The sequence below is a fragment of the Oreochromis niloticus genome, linkage group LG17, assembly GCF_001858045.2.
Source record: "Oreochromis niloticus isolate F11D_XX linkage group LG17, O_niloticus_UMD_NMBU, whole genome shotgun sequence".
Classification (NCBI taxonomy): Eukaryota; Metazoa; Chordata; class Actinopteri; order Cichliformes; family Cichlidae; genus Oreochromis; species Oreochromis niloticus.
The window spans coordinates 18220520-18243585 of record NC_031981.2 but is presented as its reverse complement, the minus strand read 5'-3'; the positions used below and the strand labels follow the sequence as shown (position 1 = coordinate 18243585).

General features: G+C 40.0%; 1 long non-coding RNA gene across 2 annotated transcripts in view; it reads left to right on the top strand.

Annotated features, from left to right (window-relative positions):
* Positions 1-6419: 6419 nt before the first annotated feature.
* Positions 6420-23066, top strand: part of LOC112842566 (uncharacterized) — a 171280-nt gene continuing 154633 nt past the window's right edge. For both annotated transcript variants that reach the window (XR_003214378.1, XR_003214377.1), the window contains exon 1: positions 6420-6820. This is a non-coding gene — a long non-coding RNA (uncharacterized LOC112842566). The remainder of the gene's footprint in view (positions 6821-23066) is intronic.

The following is a 23066-nucleotide window of genomic DNA, read 5'->3' as shown; positions in this document are numbered from 1 at the left end:
GGGATAATGTCCTGTGGGACTTCGACTTCCAGACAGACAAGCAGCTGCTGGCCAACCGACCAGACGTAGTGGTGGTTAACAAGGAGCAGAAGACTGGAGCTGTGATAGATGTGGCAGTCCCAGATGTGGAAGAAGATGTGGAGCAGATGTAGAAGGTAAAGTCCAAAGAGGTCCCAGTGGTAACCTCGAAACTGGAAGAGCGGCTCCAACAGAGTCCAAGCACCAGGAACCCTCAGGGTTAGGTTCTACACAGTTGAGCAAACAGGAAATTTATATATATATACATATATGTATATAGATAGATAGACAGATAGATATAGATATAGATAGAACTCCCAGATACTGGTGAACAACATTTGGACAGAAATACTTGTTCAAGTTCATACACAACAAAAAATGTTTCATTCAGTTTCATTCAGCATTGCCATCATCATCACCAAGGTCATCTTGGGGATGAATGACTTTTATCTTTATAAATAAGCCATCTATTTATGCTGGACACAGAAGCATGTCCATTTCCAGTGTGCTGGTACATGTCACTATGGTCACATTGTGGACTAGAGCCTTACTGAACCCCTCCATCTCTTGGCCCATCAGCCCATCTTCCCCATTCTGATACATTATTGGTTCACTCTGTAGAGCCCAGGAAGCATTGGGAGATAAGGAAAAGGGGCGAAGGGCCAGGCTCAGCGATCCCTCAGATAGCACCTAATCACATTCATTACATCAATTAAGGCAGGCCAACACAACACCGGGCTGGGAGTCAGACCTCCATCTCCTGCTGATCAATGCTAAACACTGAGCACATCGTCTGGTCTTCAACCTCAACCCTGTAGACCACAATACTGTATTATCTCTCATTTGCCAAACTAGTCCTCTGTGGAAAAGTCAGGAATTAAACTCATCCAAAGGCAAAAATTATGTAACATTTGATACCACAAAGAGTAAAAATGTCCTTTTTGGTGATTTACAGATCAAAAAATGTAAAACGTGAACGTTAACATGAGGTTAAATTTGATTTAGATTTTATTATACCGTTTCTGTTTTTAATTATCAATTATTTTAAATTTCCACAACCATCACACTGAAACTGCTGTTTGTACAAAAAAATCAAAAAGCAGCACTTCAATATATAACAATGAGTATAAAATCCTGAAGATTATATGAACATTAACACCAACATCCTGTGGCACCAAACTATTAAGCCAGCAGACCTGTGGCACACTTTAAGTGGTATGGATATTAAATCGTTTAAAGCAGGAACTAAATGGGCATCCTAAAATCCTCTGAATGTAATTCACCAAAGTAGAATCTCTAAGAAAGCCAAATTTAGTATAATTTTTAGGTTCTCACTGCAGTTAAGCCCTGAACAATAGTTGCTGAAATTATAATCTGATCTGTCTGGTCATTAAGTGTCATTTCAGGAGTATCTTTAGTACTCCAACAAAGCTCAGAGGTATTTATTCTTCCTGCTTGTAAAGCTATGTGAGGTATTCACGCTAAATGGGCAACACCGAGCTTTAGTTTCAGGTAGAAAATCATGAGGGGGGGTATTTCCTTGCATTTGTCAGCTTTATTGGTTCAGTAATCTTCACAGTGGAATCCTCTTTAGCAGAACCAACCCGAATCCAAATCATGATAATGTGTTCATTTACTCTTGGTACTTTAAAATAATGTTTTCCTATTAGTCTGGATTTTTATAAATGGGATTTATATAGGATGTATTATTGTTGCTTAATATTAAAAAATGCAGATTTACATCAGCATGAACTGGGATCAGTTTAACCCACTAGGGGGCTCCAGACCAAAACTGAGACTCCTGTTCAACTTTTTCTAACCTCTTGTGATAGTTTAAAAGTGACCCGGTTTGTTTGTCATAATTTTATCACATGAAAATAAATTTCAGCATACAACAAACTGAGACTTCATTAAGAAGCCACTTTCAGGCCTCTCATATATGACTCTCTAATATGTAGACTTTTATTTGATTGATTTTTATAAATCAACTGTGGACTTGAATGAATTTAATTGCTAGCAGTTATTTTTTGTAATATGCTAGTAATTTGTATCCTCAGTGTGTGAAAGGTTATTTAAGGACTATTGTATGAAAGAGTAGGTAAAAGAACATTAAATGTTAAGGTGTGCCATAAGCAGACACTTCCTTGGGATATGGAAGGTCACTTAGCGGTTGAGCTGAAGGGATGATCTGATATCGTCATGTTGGTGTTGTTCCCAGATCATCATGAAAATGTTGTTCCAGGTTCAACATTGCAAGTGACCAATCACATTGTTGTGACGTTATTCTTTTGTGCGCCAAGCCATTCGTGCATTTATGAAATTCCAATGTTGCAAGGACAATATCAATTCTGCTTACCGTTTATTAAAGGGTTAGGGTTAGGGTCAGGGTCCGTTGATCGGTGGACAGAGGCGGTTTCTCGCAGCTTAAGTACAGTTTTTTGTTTTACGGCGGTTTTTCGCGAAGTGGCAAAACTATGACGTCACAACATTCTGATTGGTCACTTGCAATGTTGATCCTGGAACAACATTTAGTATGATGATCTGGGAACAACACCAACATGACGATATCAGATCGTGCGAGCTGAAGACATACAGGTAAGATGACACATCGTTAAAACCATAGTGTCACATTATTACAATGTGTTGTGCACAAGCATATGACACACTTAGATATGGGTCTCATTTGTGGAATTCATTTTGCATGTATAGCACTGATCAGATGTCTGGGGTGGATCACCAACCTGACAGACATTTATGCATAATATTCATATGTTTTTAAGACTAAATGACTCGTGACCATCAGGTGCTCCCTATGGTACAGTTTTTGTGTCATCACTGACCTCCTGGCTGACTTAGCTTCCTCCTGAAACCTTTTGCCTTCTTCCCCCGGCGACAGAAAACCTGGTGACACCAGGATGAGCGACAGGCAAAGAAGAGAAGAAATGGCGGCGAAAACTGCAGGGAGATAAAACGGATAGATAAGGTCGGGGCATCACAGAAAAAAATGGGAGAGGAGATAGATTGTGACAGAAGAGAGAGAGAAAGGGGGTAGGAAGAGTGATGCTATTGATACACTGAAGCTGCAAAGAGAGGACAGGAAGATGCTTTTTGCCCCCTCAAAGTGCTATCGGAAGACATACATTACAATGACAGCACTGTGACCACGCCAACCACATAAAAAACACACAGGCTTATTTCATCTCCCACAGATAGTTATTAATAAAAACCAGGACAAGGACAAACACACACACACACTCACAGAGACAGAAAGGAGAAATAGATGAGAAAGAGCAATGGAGAGTCAAAAAGGAGTGCTGAAAGAGGAACATCACGTTGTGAGGAGGCTTGCCCGCACGGCAACGTGAAGTCGAGAGCAATGGGTCTCACACCTCGATTTGTCAGTGTGATGAAATAAGCTACTGGACACAATCCCATACTCCACACTGTCTACTGACGTGACATCTAAAGCGTCTCCTTTTCCTCTCACTTCTCTCTTCTCCCTTCCAAGTATTCATTTATGCCCTTATTTCTCGTCTTACTTCTCTCACAGAGTCTCTCCACCTTTCTCTCTCAGAGTCTCGGTGTTATCAGTATCTGACACACAGTGAATCAGGGAGTATCTAGCGGCCCGCTATCAGACCTCTCTTCATCTCCCACTGCCCCTCTGTGCTCAGGCCTATCAATCAGAGAGCTACTGCCAGGACAGATGCCACCGACGCAACCGCAGCCACTGACACAACTCGTATCTGCCACAACACAGTGATTAAATGGAACTAATGCAATTAACAGAAGACATTCAATCACTTAAAGTCCAGTAGAGATGAATGAGCATTAAATGTCGCCTAAAAGAGATCAATTCATAGTATTATTGCGTGTTAAATGCTAGGTTGGACTCAAATTTAGCCAAAGATGAGCAGAAAAACTGGGAAGACAAGATAGTGCATTGTATTACAGATAATATTAACAACTTTAATGTGCCTTTTAAGGCAGCTGTAAGGTTAGAGTCAGGTAAAAACAAATTGTCCAAGAGTTTTTACATTTCAGATGTCAACAGGAGGCCTGGACACAGAAGTTTCTCTACCCCAGGATCATCTGCTGGAGATGGGAAATAAATGCCGAAGATAACGTGAATTGGTGTAGAGGTGAAGGAGGTCAGGGAGGCATTGAGGAGCAAGACCATGAAGGAACTTGTTGCTGCCGATGGAAAGCCTTGCATTCAGTGTGGGAGTTTATTTGGGATCTGTGTAGGTGGATGAAAGTAGGGGTGATGTGCTACCAAGAGTTTTGCACACGTTGCAGCCTATCCAGGACTTTGCTGGAGACTCCGGGTAGAACATTATAATAGCTGAGATAAGAGACAAAGTCCACCAGATCAAGTGCGAAACAAGGCGGTTTAATGCATCTAAATGAACAAGCCAAGTAGTGTTTAGCACTGTCAGATCACTTGCGTTAGTTTTATCTGAGTAACTCCCACAGTCCATAGATAGCCTGTGCATTAAGTTAATCTATGAGTCTAAAGTGGCTGTTGGCGCAGATGTAAGAGAGATAAAGCAGTAAAAGCATAGCATAGAATAAAGTGCTGTATGAATGTGGCTTGCTGTGTAAAGTGCGCTGAGTTGTCAGAAAGACTAGGAAAGCAGTACATAAATAAATGTCTGTTTGCATATAAAGCCATGAGGTTAACCCAAAATGCAAATCTTGTGTGCACTCTTAGGACAAATGGCATGAGTCACATGATAAACTATGCTGGTTGCAAAATACATCAAATGCACCCAGAGAACAACCCGCAGGTACCCACAGGTAGGCGGGTTGTTTAAGTCAATGCCCTGCTCATTGCTTTGACAGACAGGGCTGCAACCAAGCTAACCTCTACGTGTACTCACTATGCTAAGCTAATGGTTGTCTTTGTTTTTGCTGGAAAAAAGTAATTATAGGGGCACAGAACTGCATCCACTGGCAAAGCCAAGTGCACTGCTGGGGATGGTTTACACTGCTGCTTGGTAATGACTTTTAGAGGTTGTATAGCTTCAGATTAATGGGTGTTTGCTAATTTCTGCTTTTATGGTACTGTCAGCTTGCTTTTTTCAACCATTTCTTTGCAGTCTATTGTGAATTAATGTCTGACTTTATGATGATTTCAGGCTGTTGGTGTTGCCTGTATGCTGTCAACTCATCATTGTGAGTGTTTTGAGCTGAAATGGGTTTGAAGTACTTTGATGTGGGCTGTCGTATGCTCCTTTAGACTGCTATCCTGCCCATACATTCAATCATTCTCCTGTAATACCAACTTTATGGGAAACTCAATATTGCATTTGTCACACATCACTTATCATGTTAACATTTCTTTCACGCATGTTACATTTAGCCAAGCAGTCGCACTCATTGGGTGCCAGAAGCTTATATCCATGTCCCGATGGCCATCTTCTGCTTATCAATGCTACAAAAAATGTCAGCTTAAAATGTGCACTTCACGCTGGAGGCCTGTTTGCTGCCTAGATGCTTCAATGCATCACTTCAGCAAGGTAAGGGCTTCCTTTTTCACCATGTATGTTAATACATGTCAATATTCTCCTCAGCTGGGATGTTGTGATGCTTCTGATATTTCTGTTTCTCGTAATCCACCTGCTGTTAATTTTATGTATTGACAAAGATTGTTTGTTTGTGCCAGTTGAAGGTATTTTTCTTGTGGCGGTTGATTTATTCAGGCTTTTTCATGATACTTTAATTAAAAAATTTGGATTTACCTGCTGTTGGTACCTGAATCTTCATGTCTGACTGGCAGATAGTTGCAGAGTAGATGGTGGGATCTAGGAGGTAAACATTTCCAGTGTTCCATGTCATTGTTTTAAGCTTAAACGCTCATGGGGACTTACAGAATTCAAAGATATCAATAAGCATGTCAGTGTGGCAAGCAAAAGGCTATTTCAAGAAGATGTTTACTTATCAGCAGTGCAATCTGGGGTCAGTATTCATCACCCATTATTGTCATGATTGCTATCAGTTTGTGGTTATGCTACTTTTAAGTTACCATGAATGATTTACTGAAAAGATTTTCAATGCTATGCTAAACATTTAATAAAAACAAGTGACTGTTATATATAACTGTAGAAGTCATAATGATTAAAAACAATATCAGGCCTTATAATTGGTCAGTCTTATTTTGACACCACAGGATTAACTTACAGCAAATTCTTAAAGAGTCACTGTTTCACTTAATTTTGTATTTCACATGTGACACGTGAATACAAAAATCAAAATAACTGACATTTATAATGAATCTATAGATGTTAAAAATATCTGTATGTTTGACAATCTTCCGGCAAAAGCCCGCCCGTTAAGGAGGATGCAGAGGTGTTGCAGGCACGCGACCCCTCGTCACGTGACGTTAATTCGTCGGCCATTTTGATCGTGTAATAATCCTGACACCTACTAAAAATTGTGCTGATGACATAAACTATGGCGACTAGGAGTAAAAAAAACAAAGTTTATTTACTCTCTCAGAGGAAGTAAAACACTTTCATGACAAGTTTGCTCGTTATGTAGAGAAAACGAGGGCTGAAGAATATTACTGCTTATGTTTATTGATGCTGTGAAGTGCAACCCTGCCACTCTCCCACCACATAATTCTCATCATGTTATCATCACACCGTCAACTTATATGGGACGAGATCTGAAGCCCTGCTTCAAATACTGATAAGTTTGGATGATTATCAGTATTTTGTGTCAAGATGGGTAACAAACCGCACCTGACTTTGCCTGGAGCTGTAGTCACTGGATCGAGTGCAGCGTGGTCACTGCTCAGGTATTTACCAAATTTTTTAAATTTCTTTTTGATATTGGCATGTCTTGTCGCATCCTTTACATTCTCAATAAGTCACTGTAGCTCATGTGTGATTAATGATAGTGATGTTGTTGAAGAAATCCTTAATTTTCCGTCAGTAAGCGCTGTTGTTGTTGCCTCTGTTACCTGCCGCTAGCTTCTGTTCGCTGCTGTTACTGAAACCTGTTTTTTAAGTGGCTCTAACTTGGGTAGGCTAACACTTAGCAAATAAACTGTCCTGTGATGTGAGAATGTAAGCAAACTGTCGATCACAGGAAAAATGTAGTTTTAGTCAGCTGTCCGGTCACCAGCTGCTGACGATAACTAACTGTGACAATATACCGAATAAATAAACATGTTCATGTAGGATTTCTTATGTTATGAGAAAGGGAAAAAAAAATAGAAAGAAATAATGAAAATATCAATTTAAATATTCCGAATAGTCAAATATTGTTTGAAACCGATGCTGGCGCTTTTAAAAATTCAAGTAACTTATGAATGATACTACCAGTGGTCTTGTCCAATAAGGTGGTCAGCTCTTGAGTGATGAACGCATGACGTCACGTGTGGTGTACCTATAGTAAAATACCTTAAACTAGCGTGGTTATATTTGTTTTGGTTATCACGTGTTCAGGGGGATTGGGTGTATGGGGGACTACCCCCCTCACACCTACACACATCTTTGCAAATTCAAATTCACAATAGGGAAACCAACATTACTGCACTGTGTTGTGCTTTTGTGATGTTGATTTGCAGACTGGTCATAGTGATGTAGTACTTGCTCAAGACAGAAATGTATTTGGATGCCACAAACTCTTCAGTCACATCTAGCTTATTCTGCTGGTTGGTTCTTATCATGCATGATTAATTAATATAATAAATCTGTTCTCTGTGAAACCTATATTAAGAAGTCATTTTATTCCAACTTTTGGACTCCATTAATGACACTGCACAACTGAGGGAGGCTGTGCAGTGAACTCAGTTACAATACATTATTAAGTTTATCTGCTAATCCCAACAGTGTAAGCTTTAATTACACCAACAAAGTATACTGATCCCTTTTAAAACTAAGGGACGATTATAAACTCAAAGAATGCCAACTAGGGCTAGCCATTTGCCAGCAAATGTTATAATGTGTCTGCACTGATTGTATTAGTACCACAAGCTTGACTTTATATTTCTCAGTTTTACTGAAAGGGTTCTTGAAAAAAAAATGTTATGTGTAGTTTGTTAAACACAGTTTTTGAAATGACACAGCCTCATCGTTAACCGTTTTATTACTCATCTCCCATTGGGTTATCTAGATATTGTTGACTGGAAAAAAGAGTGATGATTTTGTAGGAGCATAAATCATTTCAGCTGCAATATCTGCCATAAAGCTTGAGGCGATCAGGTCCTTGAATCTTGAATGAAGTACAATCTAATGCACAAACATGACGAAAAGAGGGGATAAAAGTATGTTTGAGACGCTCATCAATTATTGAAGAGGCCACTAGATCCAGATCACATCAGGCCTGGGACAGTAGATAGTGTTTCATGGTGGCTTTGTCTTTAAATATTCCCCTAGATTGAAAGCTTCAAAGTAAACTTCAATTACTGCAGTGATTAGATCTGGCCTGCTCCATTAGAGGACATTCAAGCTTGGGTAGGGGGGGTGGGGGCAGACAGAGAGAAAAGGGTGAGTACTCTTAGACCCCCAGCCAAGGAATTACTAACTATTGATCTTGCTGCCACAAGCCAGCTGACAATGACATTATAGTTGTGTTGCTTCAGATGAAGCAGTATAGTTCAGCACCAGGGATGGTGTTGTCCCTGCAAAGCACTTAGACATGGGGATGAAATCCTGTTTCATTTGGGATGGGATAGAGAGCAAAGGGTTTCTGCTGGCTGTGGGTTAAAGTTCCGATTTGATTCAGTTTTTTTTATCATTTGTTTTGAAATACACTAAAGCTCATTGTAAGAATACTAGCTTTCTCGGTTTTTGACAATGTGACTTCGATATCAGTCACTAAAGAACCACTGTGTTCATATGATTTTTGGCCAAACAAGTGACAAACAGTTGCCTTGCAGCTTAACAAGCTATTGTAACAAATGTCATATGCTTTTGGTTAGAACTGGCTAAATATAATACCTCAGTGTATGTGCCCACATACACATACATGGCTGCAACATTTAGATTGGATGTTCATTCCTGTTTTGGGCTGTGATGCACTTACAGCCACTTTACAGTTTATACCTCACTGCTTAAACAGTCTCTGGGTTCCCAAACTCTCAAAAGGATAACAGGTTTGAAACTAGACTAAAAAATGTTGGTGTGTTTGGAACAGGGAATCATTTGTGACTACAGTAAGTAAGCGACATGTAGTTGATTTGAAACGCATGGAGCGTTTTAAAAGAATAAATATGAAAATTAAATGAAAAAGCAAAGAGTAGTATCCCACCACACATGAAATCAGCTCATAATAGAAATTATATTATAATTAGAGGAATGTTTGTAATGAGCGGCGCCATTGTCAGTCAGTATAACAATTGCATTGAATGGTCTCTCTCTCTCTCTCTCTCTCTCTCTGTCTGTCTATGTATGTATATATGTATATGTATGTATATCACAACAGAAGTCACCCCAAGGTCATTATGTTGTCAGGTAAAGAGCCTACAATAATACAGAGAAAGCCCCAACAGTGAGATGACACCGACTATAAGCAAGCAACCACTATAAGCAAGCACTTGGCAACAGCGGGAAAAAAAAACATAATTTTAACAGGAATAAACCTGTGGCAGAAGGGGGGGGGGGGGGGGGGAGGAGGAGGAGCAGCAGCCACCTGGCATGACCAGTTGGGGATGAGGGGAAACAAGAAAAAGGACATATTGTTAAAATAAAAAAGCCAGAGATTAATATAGTGACATTAAATCCAGAGTAGTGTACAAACACAGAGAGAGTGCAAAAGAAACACTCGGTGCATCATGGGAAGCCCCCAGCAACGGAGGCCTATTGCAGCATAACCAAGGAAGGGTTCAGTGTCACCTGGTCCAGTGCCAAGTATATGCTTTTTCAAAAAGGAAAATTTTAAGCCTAATCTTAAAAGTAAAGAGGGTGTCTGTTTCCAACATCCGAACTGGGATCTGGTTCTACAAGAGGAGGGGTCTGAAAGCTCCTATTTTACCTTTTTAAATATCCTAGAAACCATGTGGTGGAACCCTGCAGTCCAAAGTGCTCTGTTGGGGTGATATGGTACTATTAGGTCTTTAAGATGGTGCCTGATTAGTCAGGACCTGGAATGTGTGGAGAAAGATTTTAAATTTAATGCTAGATTAGAAAAGAAGCCAATATGGGAGACTTGTGCTCTCTTTCAAGTCCCTTTAGAATTGTGGTTATGGCTGTCACAGTGTTGTGGCCAAAGAGATTGATGATATTGTTGATACTATAGAAATGTATACATTTCTATAATATACGGCCCTCTTGTTAGGTATACCTCTTCAACTGTTTTTTGTATTAGTTTCAAATGTCTAAGCAGCCAATCACAGGCAAGTAGGCAAGTTATGTAGACATAGCCAAGAAAACCTGCTGAAGGTTAAACTAGAAGGTGGTTTAAGTGACTTTGGATGCTTGGGTACATTAGTGCCACCTACTATGTTGGAGTTGCAGTTTGGGGTGAGCAGTATATTAATTATATCACAATAATTTAAGGAAATTTTCCATAATTGCATTTATGATAATATAGGAAAAAGTTACTTGATGTTTTTAATGCCTGGAGCTTGCAGCCAGAAACAGGTGTAATTGTGAGTAAATTGGCATTTTCCATCCTTTTCCATGAAGAATGTCAGAGACTAAAGTACAGTAACCATTTAACACTTCAGAAGCCTAAACAATACTGTCATGTAATAAAACTGAAAAATACGTTCTGTTTGACATGTTGTATCTTGGGTCATGGTTTCTAACCAGCTGCTTAAAACTTTGCTTTTCCACCATGTGTCTATGTAGTTACTGTCATTATTAACATATTTATAGGGGATTTGTTCTGGAAAGTTTGGTAAAGGAGGTCATTTTTCTTAACATATTTAATTTTATTTTGAAATAACATAATAAATCTTATTTATGAAAAATGTACATGACTGTATCCAGCAAAATCGGATATTGTTCCAATACCATTAATCACAAGTTATACTCATTTTCTAATTTTCATGCTTTACTTCTCAATTATGGATTTGACTTCTTTTTTTTTAAATCTTATTTGCTTTCTGAAGAAAAACTAATTATTCATGTGATCTCACTCTGTAATTTAGGGACAAGAATGAATCCAGAATTTTATTCTACTATCCCTGGCAAACTTGTAAAAATGATCTTCATGTATTTATATCAGAGTCAAAACCAATCCAAAGTCCTGTTTACATGATGTTGAACTGCCTTTTGTTTCTGCAGTTTTGGCACTATTCCCTTTGAAACCAGCAGCCTGAGTAAAAATAACTGGAAATTATATGACCTTCCTAATGATGATAATGATCCTGATGGTTTTCCTCGTCACAATGCCAATACTGTTAATAATGACAGTGATGATGATGGACACAGTGATGACGACGATGATAATGGCGGTTCTTCCAGTGATGGTGCTGGCACTGTTGATGCTGCTGATATTTGTGGAAATGAGCATGTTGATAAGGCCAAAACATTTTCTTTGAGCATGCATGACTCCTGATAACGGCACTGTAAGTCTACACTGACCTCCTTATCTGTTGCATCTCACTTTCAGACATCTACTTCCCTTTCCTCTCTGTTTGCAGGCCCCCGAAAACCATTATAACAATCTGATCAGCTTTACACACAAACCACGAAACAAACAAAAGTGGGTAAATTATGGAAAGAGAGGAGGGCTGGGTTATAGTTTTAAATAAAAGCAGAGCAAGAGAGGAGGTCTTTGGTGGGGGAGAAAGTGAAGTGAAGTAGAACACGGTGACTCGAGTAGCAGTGGAGAAGATGGAGACAGAGAGGGAGAGCGGGGAAAGAAAGGGAGAGCGAAAAGGCAGGGCGAAGATAGATCACGGTCCTGAGCGATTGTGACAAGCATAGACCCTATCAGCCGCTGTTTGTTTGCACACTCCCCTCTCTGCATTAAAGGAGCCGTCCAGGCCGCCGGCAGGCCGCGAGCACTCCATCTCATCACCTGACATGCCAACAGATGTTATGGGCTGATAAGAACCCCGCGGCCCCCTTCCCTTTGCATCTACGATTACCTTCGCACAAAGAAGAAGGGGCGGTGGAGAAGATGGTGGTGTTGTGGGGTGTGTGTGTGTGTATGGGGGGGTGGAATGAGAGAGGGAAGGAGGCAGAGGAAGAAGGAGAGGAAATCAAATACTTCATGATGGGTTGGTGTAAAAAAAAAAAAAATTAAAAAAAGAAGAAAGAAATGAAGTAGATGGAAGTGGTGTGTGTGTGTGTGTGTGGGTGAAGGGGGGTGAGAGAATGAGAGAACGAAAGATGGTAGGAAAACACTCATTTATCCTGTATGAAGTGGTAAATGGCCTTGCAGTGCTTCCTGGCCCCATGCTGTTTGTCTCTGTCCTAATCGGCTTATTCCATAAGCACTGCTGCACCATCGTCATTAGGCAATGATAATGATATTATTTAACAGGGGATGAGAGAATTAAGGAGGCGCACTATCTGATGGTTAGTTTTGTTCACCGCCTCATTTCCTCATCCTCGGAAAATGTAGCGTTTCCCAGTCGATAAGGATTGTTTTGCAATTGAAAAGATGCTTTAATGACAGCCACATCCATTGGCTTTATTGCTTAAAAACATCATTACTCTAACTTTTATTGTGTATTACATGGCTGGTTTGTTCTCCAAATAAAACTAACTAAATTGGGATGTCAAGAAAAAAATGCTCTGTGGAACATTGGTCTTGTTATGGCGAATGTAACCCAATCAGTGCAGTAAATACATACATATCTCCGACTCTCCCTCCCTCCGCCGCTTCCTCCTGATCACTAATTTATGATATAATTTAACAACGTTGCTATATTTGTTCCGCTAAACACTTTGCGTGGCATCAAATTACGGCTCACAAAAGATCATAGAAACCCAATATCATGCATCCTATTCTCAGCCAATCTGAATGGAGAGATTGTGTTTCTTTTCTTTTTCCACTGCTTGGCTCCAAGTCCAGAGGGGGATAGATGACATTACTAAACACAAATCAGCCAATAGAATAAACAAACTCGGGGGATAAACAACAATGCAATCTCCATCTACGCGTAAACAATATGGAGCGTGTGTGTGGCTCCTCTTGATTAAACTGAATATGTGTAGATGATAAGCCAACCAAGGTAATCAATGCAGTAATGATGAGAGGTGGGGGGGGTACGACTGCAAAGGGTGAAGGGGGAGCGTTGCGGTGGGGGGGCACCAGGTCCTATCGCAGGCAGTCATCAATGGAATTTCTAAAGCGCCTTGCCTGCCCTGTGTGTGTGTGTGTGTGTGTGTGTGTGTGTGTGTGTGTGGAGCAAAAGCGTGACAAACGCGTCATCTCGTGTGCGAGAGAGATAAGCTCTAAATAATTGTGGTCTGACAGGCCTGAATAATGGCCAAATTAGACAGAAGGTGCACATTATTACGAGCGGCAAACATTCAAGGCTGGTTTGAGATGTAACTAGGCTTGATTAAGGCTGCGATGATGATGATGACGATGACGATGAAGATGGCAATGATTGTGTTGTTAGACTCCCCCACACCCAGCCTAATCCCATTTCCTCTCTTCTACTTTTCCCCTCTTTCTTCTTCTTTTTCCGTGGATTAGCATTTCGGTCTGCCTCACTCTGTTACCTGTGGACGACCTCCTGTTGAGCAGCAGCCCACACACTGAGTAAAAGAGGGATGAGCAAAGAGAAAGAAGATGAGGGGGGGTAAAACAGCCACGGCCGTTGATAATCAGTGGATAAAAAAAAAAGGGAGCGATACAAGGTCAAGGAAAGGACGGGGGAAACAGTTGGGTGAAGCTGTGGACGGGGTGTGAAGGGAGTGATGGCGAAGAACAGAGAGGAGATGGAGCAGTCGTGGCTTTGATGTCGATCAGCTTTGGATTTGGTGTTTTGTCTGTGCTGCGGTTATGCCACGCTCAGGTAGAAAGATGAGAAAGGCCTTTTTTTGGAAGCTTTTGCTCAGTTGATGCTTACCTGAGGCCCAAACCAAAACAAGGAACCTGTATCCACAGTACAGATCAGAGCCGTGGTGCAGCATGACCCAGTGACAGAAAGACGAGTTGAAAAATGACGGAACCGAGCATGTGGGGGAGAAAAACAGAGCTCAAATCAATTTCTCCACCTGACACAAACCTTTATGGTAAAAATCACAGCATATAGCAAGAAAAATTATATCAAACTGATGTAATTTTGCACCAGCCTTTTAAAGTGAAAGCAACAGTTCATGCTTTGTTAAAGCAAATGACAGATTTTTCATCCATTTGATGGTTAAATGTCAATCTTTAACTCAAACTCAAGGCACTTTTAATGTGGATTCCAATAGAGGGTAGTCACCTTTGACATGAAGGACAAGTATATGACAAGGCTTTAACGTGCAGAGAAACATGTGGCATGTAAGGAGGCTGCTTGTTGACTCAGTAGTTAGTGGCTAATACACAAGAGGTTTCTAGATTTCTGCAGGTGCTCTGGTTCAGTATAAGAGACTCAGAGTTGTGCAAGTGAACTGGAAAACTAACCTTCAGTTCTGTTAATGTAATTGTCTTCATATTTATATTTACATTTTTCTTCCCATGTTATGTCTGGTCTGGTGTGTGTTATCTGGAAATGGTGCGCAGAGAGATGTGATGTGCAGCGTTGACCTGCTGTAGTGTAAGTGTAGTGATAAAGCAATAAACTGTATACGGGAGATAGATTTACCACTAGGACATCATTCACAACTTTATGGAGTCCTGTTTTCAAGCTTTAACTGGAAGATTTTTACCGCTTCCATCTGTGAAACCAAAGACGCTGGAAAGTCGTACAGTACTCAGACTGCAGGCACAATTGGTCCTGATATGGGTTACTTTTGGCATGCACAGCTCAGTTATGAGCATTCACTTCAATTCAGTTTTATTTATATTGTTACAAATCACAATGGCAGTTTATATTTAGGTAAGGTAAAGACCCTAGAATAATACAGAAAAACAGAGAGACCCCAACAATCAGTTGTCCCCTTACGAGCAAGCACTTTGGTGACAGTGGGAAGGAAAAACTTCCTTTTAACAGGAGCAAACTGCAGCAGAACTTGTTGAGGGGAGGGAGGCAGGACAAAAGACAAGCTGTGGAAGAAATGAATTACAACTAATGATTAAATTTTGAGTTCGCTGTAGAACGTTGAGACAGTTGCAGCCACCTGGAGGCCAACTGTAGCATGAAAAAATATAAAGGTAGGCCATCTTGTCAGTAACAATGTAGCCATGCCCTAAACCAGCGGTCCCCAACCTTTTTTGCCTCACGGACCGGCCTTTAAGGTGTCGCGGATAAGTACAACAAAATAAAACTAGTACCGGTACCGAAAAAAAGAAGATTTATTCATAACACACGTGAAAAGACCCAGGAAAACCGAGTTAACGATAAAAACGATAACAAAATAACGCTGTAAACCGATAAAAACCCTGAAAACCATACATTTCATACCTGAGCCTCAACTCTCGCGGCCCGATACCAAACGACTCACGGACCGGTACCGGTCCGAGGCCCGGGGGTTGGGGACCGGTGCCCTAAACCATACTCTCCTTCACTGTTTACTCCGAATAGGACTGTAAATTACAAAATGAATATCATTCTGTATTAAATAATACTGAGACCATAAACCTATCATGCAAGTGTTTTATGACATCATAAATTAATTGAGAAGCAGGTTCATTTCCTCAGACTGTATACAATCAGAGTTTCCTGCAGCCAGAGAAGACACCACTTCTAGGCGTTTAGAAAGTGCGCAGTTTTAAGCCACGTCTGAATCAGTTTTAATTTTCAGGCCCAGAGGCTCCATCCATTTTTATATAAAGTCTGCAGATGTAAGGTACAACAAATAACTTTACAAATTGAGTTCAGACACTCAGCACTGGGAAAGAAATGTGTTTTGCTGGTCAAAGAACACTTTTATCGAGCTTCGAAATCAGCCAGCAAAGTGCTTGAAATTTTTTATATCGGAAAAGAAGTGAATGAAATGCTGAGCAAGACTGGTTCAACTGTAACTGTGGTTCTAACCTTGTGACAGACCTGTCCCAACCTGAAATGTAAGCTCCAGCCTGTAAAATAAGTCTTAAGCAAACTTCAGGTAATTCAGTCATTGTTGTTAAGCCTTCTTTGGATGAAGTGCCGGCCTATGTTTTTGCAAACAGATCTCAACTACTTATAAGATTCATTTCTAAGTCCTTCCTTTTTGTAGGGAAAGCATCCAAGCATTTAACATAAGTTGTATTGGAATTGTTGCAGTTAGTTTCAATAGGACATCATTGTCAGACTTTTCTCAGTTTTTTTTGTCTTTCTCACAAGCTGCATAATTTCAGTTTTGGAGCAGAACTTCACAAATCTATTTCAAACACCCATCTGATATTGTATCACCAGGAGTGATCAGATCCAGATCACATCTATAATCTCCATGCTGATCACTGCCCAAGCAGACGGTTATCTGTGAGCGATAGCGATTTGGAGATTAGTGTTTTTAAATGCTTATCCGTGTAGACCTCCCTGAGGTAGCAGGGCTCCACAGTCGCTGTTGAATCACGGATTCAGATCAGAGACGCGCACACACGCATGCAACATGTTGGGTTTTTGGGGGCGAAGAGAGATGATAGTTTCAGTGGATCATCTACATAATCACTTGTTTATCATCGCGGCATCTTTGCAAATCACCAAAACACTGTCCTAATCACAATAACCAAAGCAGCAACTATATTAGGTGTGCAACTTAAACTTGTATAGGTCAACTTAAGGTTAAAAACAGGGATTTGAATGGCAATGACAATAGTCAATCATGTTTTTGTTAGTATCATGTATTTTAACCTTGTCTAAAGAATGCTCCGACAGGCGTTAATTAATTCAGTTTGTCTTAAAACGCCTGCATTACATGTTATCATCCAATCTAATGGCGTTTAACTTTAACTTGTAACATATGGCTGCTCATAAAAGTTCCCTTGGCATCAAATTTAAATGTACTGAATAAATGTGTTTGTGCACATTTAATAATGCAAAGGTGCATATATTAACCCAAATCACATAGTTTGCTAAACCATGCCAAGTAGTTTTTAAAGGCTAATTTTAGAGCCTTATATCCCAGTATCCAATATTACAGACAGACGAGTAGCAAATGATGCCCTGCAATGCATTGTGAAGTTCTGAGATGGTCTTTATTTCACTACATCCTGATTGAGCCTAAAGCTAACCAGAGCACAAGAAAAAGAAAAACGAATAGCAAGTGAAAATTAAAGATGGCTCTTTGAAGCTGTGGATTATTGTGGTGATAAACCACAAGTTCAAGTGTTCGACTGGCCTAACATGCAAGCTAACAAGAAACACAGACATTTTGAGTTGATCATTCTTAAATGTTTTTAGTTTTCAGTGGTCAAAGCAGGATAGTGGCTTGAAGAAGGAAATCAAAATGCCAATACTATTGATTATTTTATCAGTAAATAGTGGTGTTCTGTTTTGGCAGGCAATGCAAGGACTGCTTACTGTGTGAAATATAATAATAGATGTCAGTTACAGCATACCAAAGTGAAAGCGATTGCTTTCCTTACACTGTAGAAAAAAAAAAGGAAATGTATCTGCGATTGCGTGTTTGCATTAATTACTAGGAAGCTATCATCCTAGACAAGCTCCCTGCTCTGAGATCAGTCTCTGTATAGTTTCTGTTTGGAAACAGAGGTAGCATTGACAAGTAAACAAGAATATTAGTTTGTGGTTTATCTTCTTCTCTTGCTAATCACTTTGGCCAACATTTGTGACGTAGAGTGTAGCTTAAAGAAGCTTTGAATAACTCTTGAATTTGTACATTAATTGCATGTATGAGGCTGTATTGTCTCCTCTTGCTTTTCTGCGAAAGTGACCGTGCAGCACTGCCATGAAATTTGGAATATTACACACTCTAAAACAGCACTTACTCCTGCGTTAAATGACAATTACTATTAATGCTACTAATAATGACGTGTAAGCAACCTATTGTAAAATTTGTAAAGAATCTGCTCTGTCTACAGTTTTCTGAGATAAAATTATTGACGTATAAATGTGTTCTATGAACAGATTGCTAACAAACTGCTCACACCTCACCTTGCCTGACTGTTGGCCAGAGGTAGTGTGTGTCTGTCTGTCTGAGTAAGAGTGTATGTCTCTGTGTTTGGGATCAGGATGAGATCAAATCTTCCATACACAAAAAGATTCCTGCTATGTATCTGCTATTCTCATCTACCTTAGCCTGGTAGGAGATGTTCTACTGCCAGTAGGCTGGAGGGGAAACTCCAAACACTAAATACGCCTTATCTGCTCCCAGTGCTCTGCTGAGATTAGGAGAGGAGTAAAGGATGCCAGCAGAAAGGAAAGGAACCAGTTAGGGAAAGAAGAAGGGACTGAAAAGAACCAAGCCAACAGAAGAGCTGGGCAGACAGGAAAGTGAAGAAAATGAGCAAAAATAAAGAGGTTGAGGAATTTTTGTAAAGGAAAAAGGCAAAGGAAAGAAAATAAGGAGGTAAAATAAAAGGTGTGAATAGAAATAGTTAAGTAAGGAGAAGCCCAGATGTGGGTGTTGGGTGATGGGTGTAGTGGCTTTTTCAACCAGTTCTCAAATGCTCCACGCTTTATAACTCTCCTCTAAAGAGCGGCACAGTCAACCCAGCCTCCTCTTGGAAATGAGTGCCTATCTTTGGAGTGAAGCGCTTGTTTTTGATTCCATTACTCAAGCGAGGTGTGGGGTGAGAGGGTGGCAAATAGGGGAATTTGTGAGCGCTTGACGAGCGGGTGCATGGGGAGAAAAGCCAGTTTGGGAAGCAGCGCTGGAACCACAATCTCTGGAGTCCATTCTGTCCCTGCCGCCCTGTGATCCCCACAGCAATTAAAGGAAAGGAGAGCGAGGCCACAGGGAAGTCCAACAAATCACGCCTACGTGTAGATGCACTCAAGCTCGCTAACAAATGTATTACATTCTGTACATGTGGAAAGGTACCACGAAAAAGACAGCAAGGCTCTTTAGAGTGAGCTTTATTTACAGAATCACTTGAAATAGGGGATCAGAGGGGATTTTTTTAAGGTTTGCAACAAAGAGGATAACTATTTAATTTCTTTCACTCTACATGAAAACTACCTCCAAGTTACTGCTTGCCATTTCTGTTCGAGCTTTAAATAGACTGTTGGCATGGTACATGATACAAGAAATCAGATTTTTTTTAACTTAATTTAAATTAAAACAAAAAGCAATGACAACATAGAAAATGTAATGTTAAGAAGCTGTGATATGTATTGTAGCAATTGCACACTCAAATGAACTACTTGCATTTATTTAAATCTTTGAAGCTGGGTTTGCTTTTTCATCCAATGCCATGGCCAGAGTATCAACTTTGACATGGTGGTGGGAGGTCTTTATTCGAGGGTTTATGGACTGCCAGGGCCCTTGTTTACTCTCTCTCCCCAACACCTTTTTTTTTTTTTTAAATTAAGAACAAACCAAAGTGATCAGGAAAGAAATAAACTAGCAGTCTTTCAGGCTGTGATGTTCAGCAAAGTCTTCTTGATCTCAACTGATGCTCTTTTTGGACGTTTCGGATTGGGATGCCAAAAAAACTGATATGTCATGGCCAGCCGTCCTTTCACTAATGATGATGCTGTGAATGAAACCACTTGGATTCAATCATATTGTTCTTTAGTTCTCTATCATATGCAAGCCCATCTTTACAGTATACTATACGAGTATGCAATAAATGAAAGATACTGCTGTCAACAGATGAGGCCAACATAAATGAATGACGCTTTGACTTAAGATTGACTTTCTTAAATGTATCTTACATGTTCTTAAATACAATCCAGTTTTAAAACATTATTGTTCTTGGTCACTGTGGGAACTCATAACTGACTGGTTTTCAGTCAGCCATGAATGGGGGGGGGATGTGGGGGAAAACGACTTTAAACGACGAAATTAAGTGTCTTTTTAATTTTTCTTTTTTTCTTTTTTTTAAAGAACAGTACTGTCCTGTGTAAATGCATTCAGCTGCAGCTCTGTTTGATTTCTTTGCTTCTTCATTGCTGATTGAGTTGTAACAGTTGCCAAGTTGCTGGTAAACTTTTCTCAGCTTCAAACATGGACAGATAATCGCGAAATCCTGGTAAATTAACACTGGAGGAGTACAGGAGTACCTAGCTCCAACATTAAAAGTTAGGGCTGTTGTATATTGGATGACGATATAAAAACATCTATTGTTTCATATTATGCTATCGTTTGTTTCGTGGTGTCGCAAAATAAGCTGTTTACAGCTATATTTTTCATCGTTTTGATGGTCACTGTAGTGGCGATATTAATTTCTTAAAGTTCTCTCTTTCTCTTATATTTAAAATAACCACATTATGGACGGACAAGCGACTGTTTTCATGCGTACTTTCGTTAGCAACAACGATGGTAAAACCATTGTGTGGCTCCACCGTCCGCTCGTTTATTTTCCACATAAACCTTTCACAATAAAGCTCAAGATACTGTTAAGACTTTTCAAAATAAATTGAAATAATATACATTATTCTCATACATCAAATTTCAGAATCAAACAAATGACCTCAAATAAAAACATGAAGTAACTATAAATGGCGCTAACAGTCACCATGTGGATGCAGGCACAGAGAATACCAGCATGTCCAGTGAAGATGAGGCAGAACCAGGTAGCTCCAAACAGAGGGACCAGTCAAAACAAATCGAGGACCTTATTCCTAAACGAGGGGCTACCTCTGTAGCATGGACATGGTTTCGTCATGAAAAAGTCTGACATGGACCAGAAAACTGTCTGCTGCAGTGGTGCTGAAGTTGTGTGGCAGCTGGAGGAGGCGTAGTAAGCATTGCTTGTATCAGTGCAGTGAGTATCTAATCAGATAGAAATTACTATCAATTAGTGTCTAGATTTTTTTTTTCCTTTTTGACAATGTCTTTACCCTGTACATATGAGTAGTAGAGTAGCTAACATCAATGATATATGACTGATTAGGAAAAGATAATGGGTGTTTTCTTTAAAAAAAAAAGTTATTTCCACTTTCTGATATTCTGCAGTTCCATTGCAGTATAGCATACTGAAAGTAACACTTTAATGACTCTCGTGCTCAGATAAAATGGTAGTCCCTCTTTAATAGCTGTGGGAACCATAACAGATCATGTCTGCATGTAAACCAAACAAGTGGCTTTCTGCTTGTGAATTTTGTTTAGTCTTTGACATTATACCTGTGTGACAAACGGCTTCTGCTGGGATATGTTAGCAATACTAACCTGCATGAATGTATTATAATACAATACTATAATACAATTGTAGTATTTTAGTTTGATTCTAATTGTATCGTAATTTCTATGATTATGGCTTCGTTTTAATTGCATACTTCAAATGTTGTTTAACAAAGAGTAAAAATCTTAACATTTAGCAAAACAAATACTGAATTCACAGACCCTCTGACACAATTACATCATTAACACAATAAGTTTGGAAATTTCCCCTGGTGAATGTTACTCTTATAAGTCATACTTTGATGTGTACTGTGTTTTCCTACTCCTACACTCTTGAAATTGGGGGAAAAACCACCCTCAGCTGACCAATTGCAGCAAACGATAGTGAGATTGTCTCTATCCTTCATCGTAGGATGATCCTAAATCCACATCACATCTCTCCTCACACCCCCGGCTTTCACATTAAGTCGAATATCGCCACTCACTCTTTGCCGGGGCTTTAAAGCAGTGCCAGTGGCCACCCACTCCAGCTCTTATCCCCTCTTCTTCTCCTCTACTCCAATGTCCATCAGTCATTGTTTCCTTCCCATCCTCCTCCTCTCTTCTCCTCTCCTCTGCTCTCCTCTCCCGCTGATCCCCAACCTCTCGGCTTTGATCTTGATTTCTAACCAGGAAATATCTACCACGGGGCCGTCCAGCTACAATAACATTCAATAAAAGAACACAGGGGTGGCTGAGACCAGACCACTGATAGCACCACGATTTATGGGCCGCGCTCGCTTATTTGCTACAACACCCAGGCACACAACAAATGCACACATATGTTTACTACCTTGTATTCACTCACACTAGGTATATTATTTATGTAACCAGAAAAACACTTAGTACCTAAAAAGCTTTTTTTGGCTTTAGTTTAAATTTAAAAACAATTTAAGTACAAGAAATATAATATTTGTGTTTTATTGTTTTCAACCGATAGAAAAAGGGCTTTTTGTCATACTGAGGCTCTTTAGTATTATATTATTATTTATATTTCCATTTCAGTGTTTTCATAAAGTGTTCTGAAGTCTTGGTACTTTTCTGTTGGAGTTAAAAATCTAAATGTATGTTTAGTCTTATCTAATCTTCATAAACAGATATCTGCGTATTAATATGCAGAATCTTCTGGCCAAGGACGGGATTTTTGGTACTATACGTTCTCTGGTGTCAGTTTGTTGACTACAATAATCAATCAGACATTAGCTAATGGGTTCCCAGACTGGACAGAATGACACCAAGCCAGCACTGCAAGTTGGTGAGAGTGGTCTGTACTTACTTGAGTCCCTGTCTTGTATAGAGGCTCAGCTGAGTGTCAAATTCTATTTCAGGCAGCGATCTAGTTTCTTGGAAACATCTTGACACTTCTGATATAGGCAGACCTTTGTCAAATACTGTTTTTGTGAATGCAATTGTTTTATCTTTACAGTTGGCGTCTCTTTCTTGACAAAATTACCCAGGAGCAGGGGGAATTTGCGTGCTTTTAAATCTGCGGGATAAAAGGGAGTGGTTGGGTTTTAATATGCAAGGCCCAGTTTCTGCTGCCGGCCACATCAGGTGAAAGCGCCTCCGTATGTCTCAAGGTTTTCATTTCTGCTCAGGAACTTTACATCTGACGTCTTGCTTGGACTTTGTTCCTTGATGTATAAATAAAAGCACTTGCTCTGGCCTGAAGCAAACTACATCAAATCAAACACAGGCTGGGCTGTAGTTGTTGTTGACACTTGTCTCAATCCCCTTTGTTCCAATGTCCATATCACCAGCCCACCGCACACT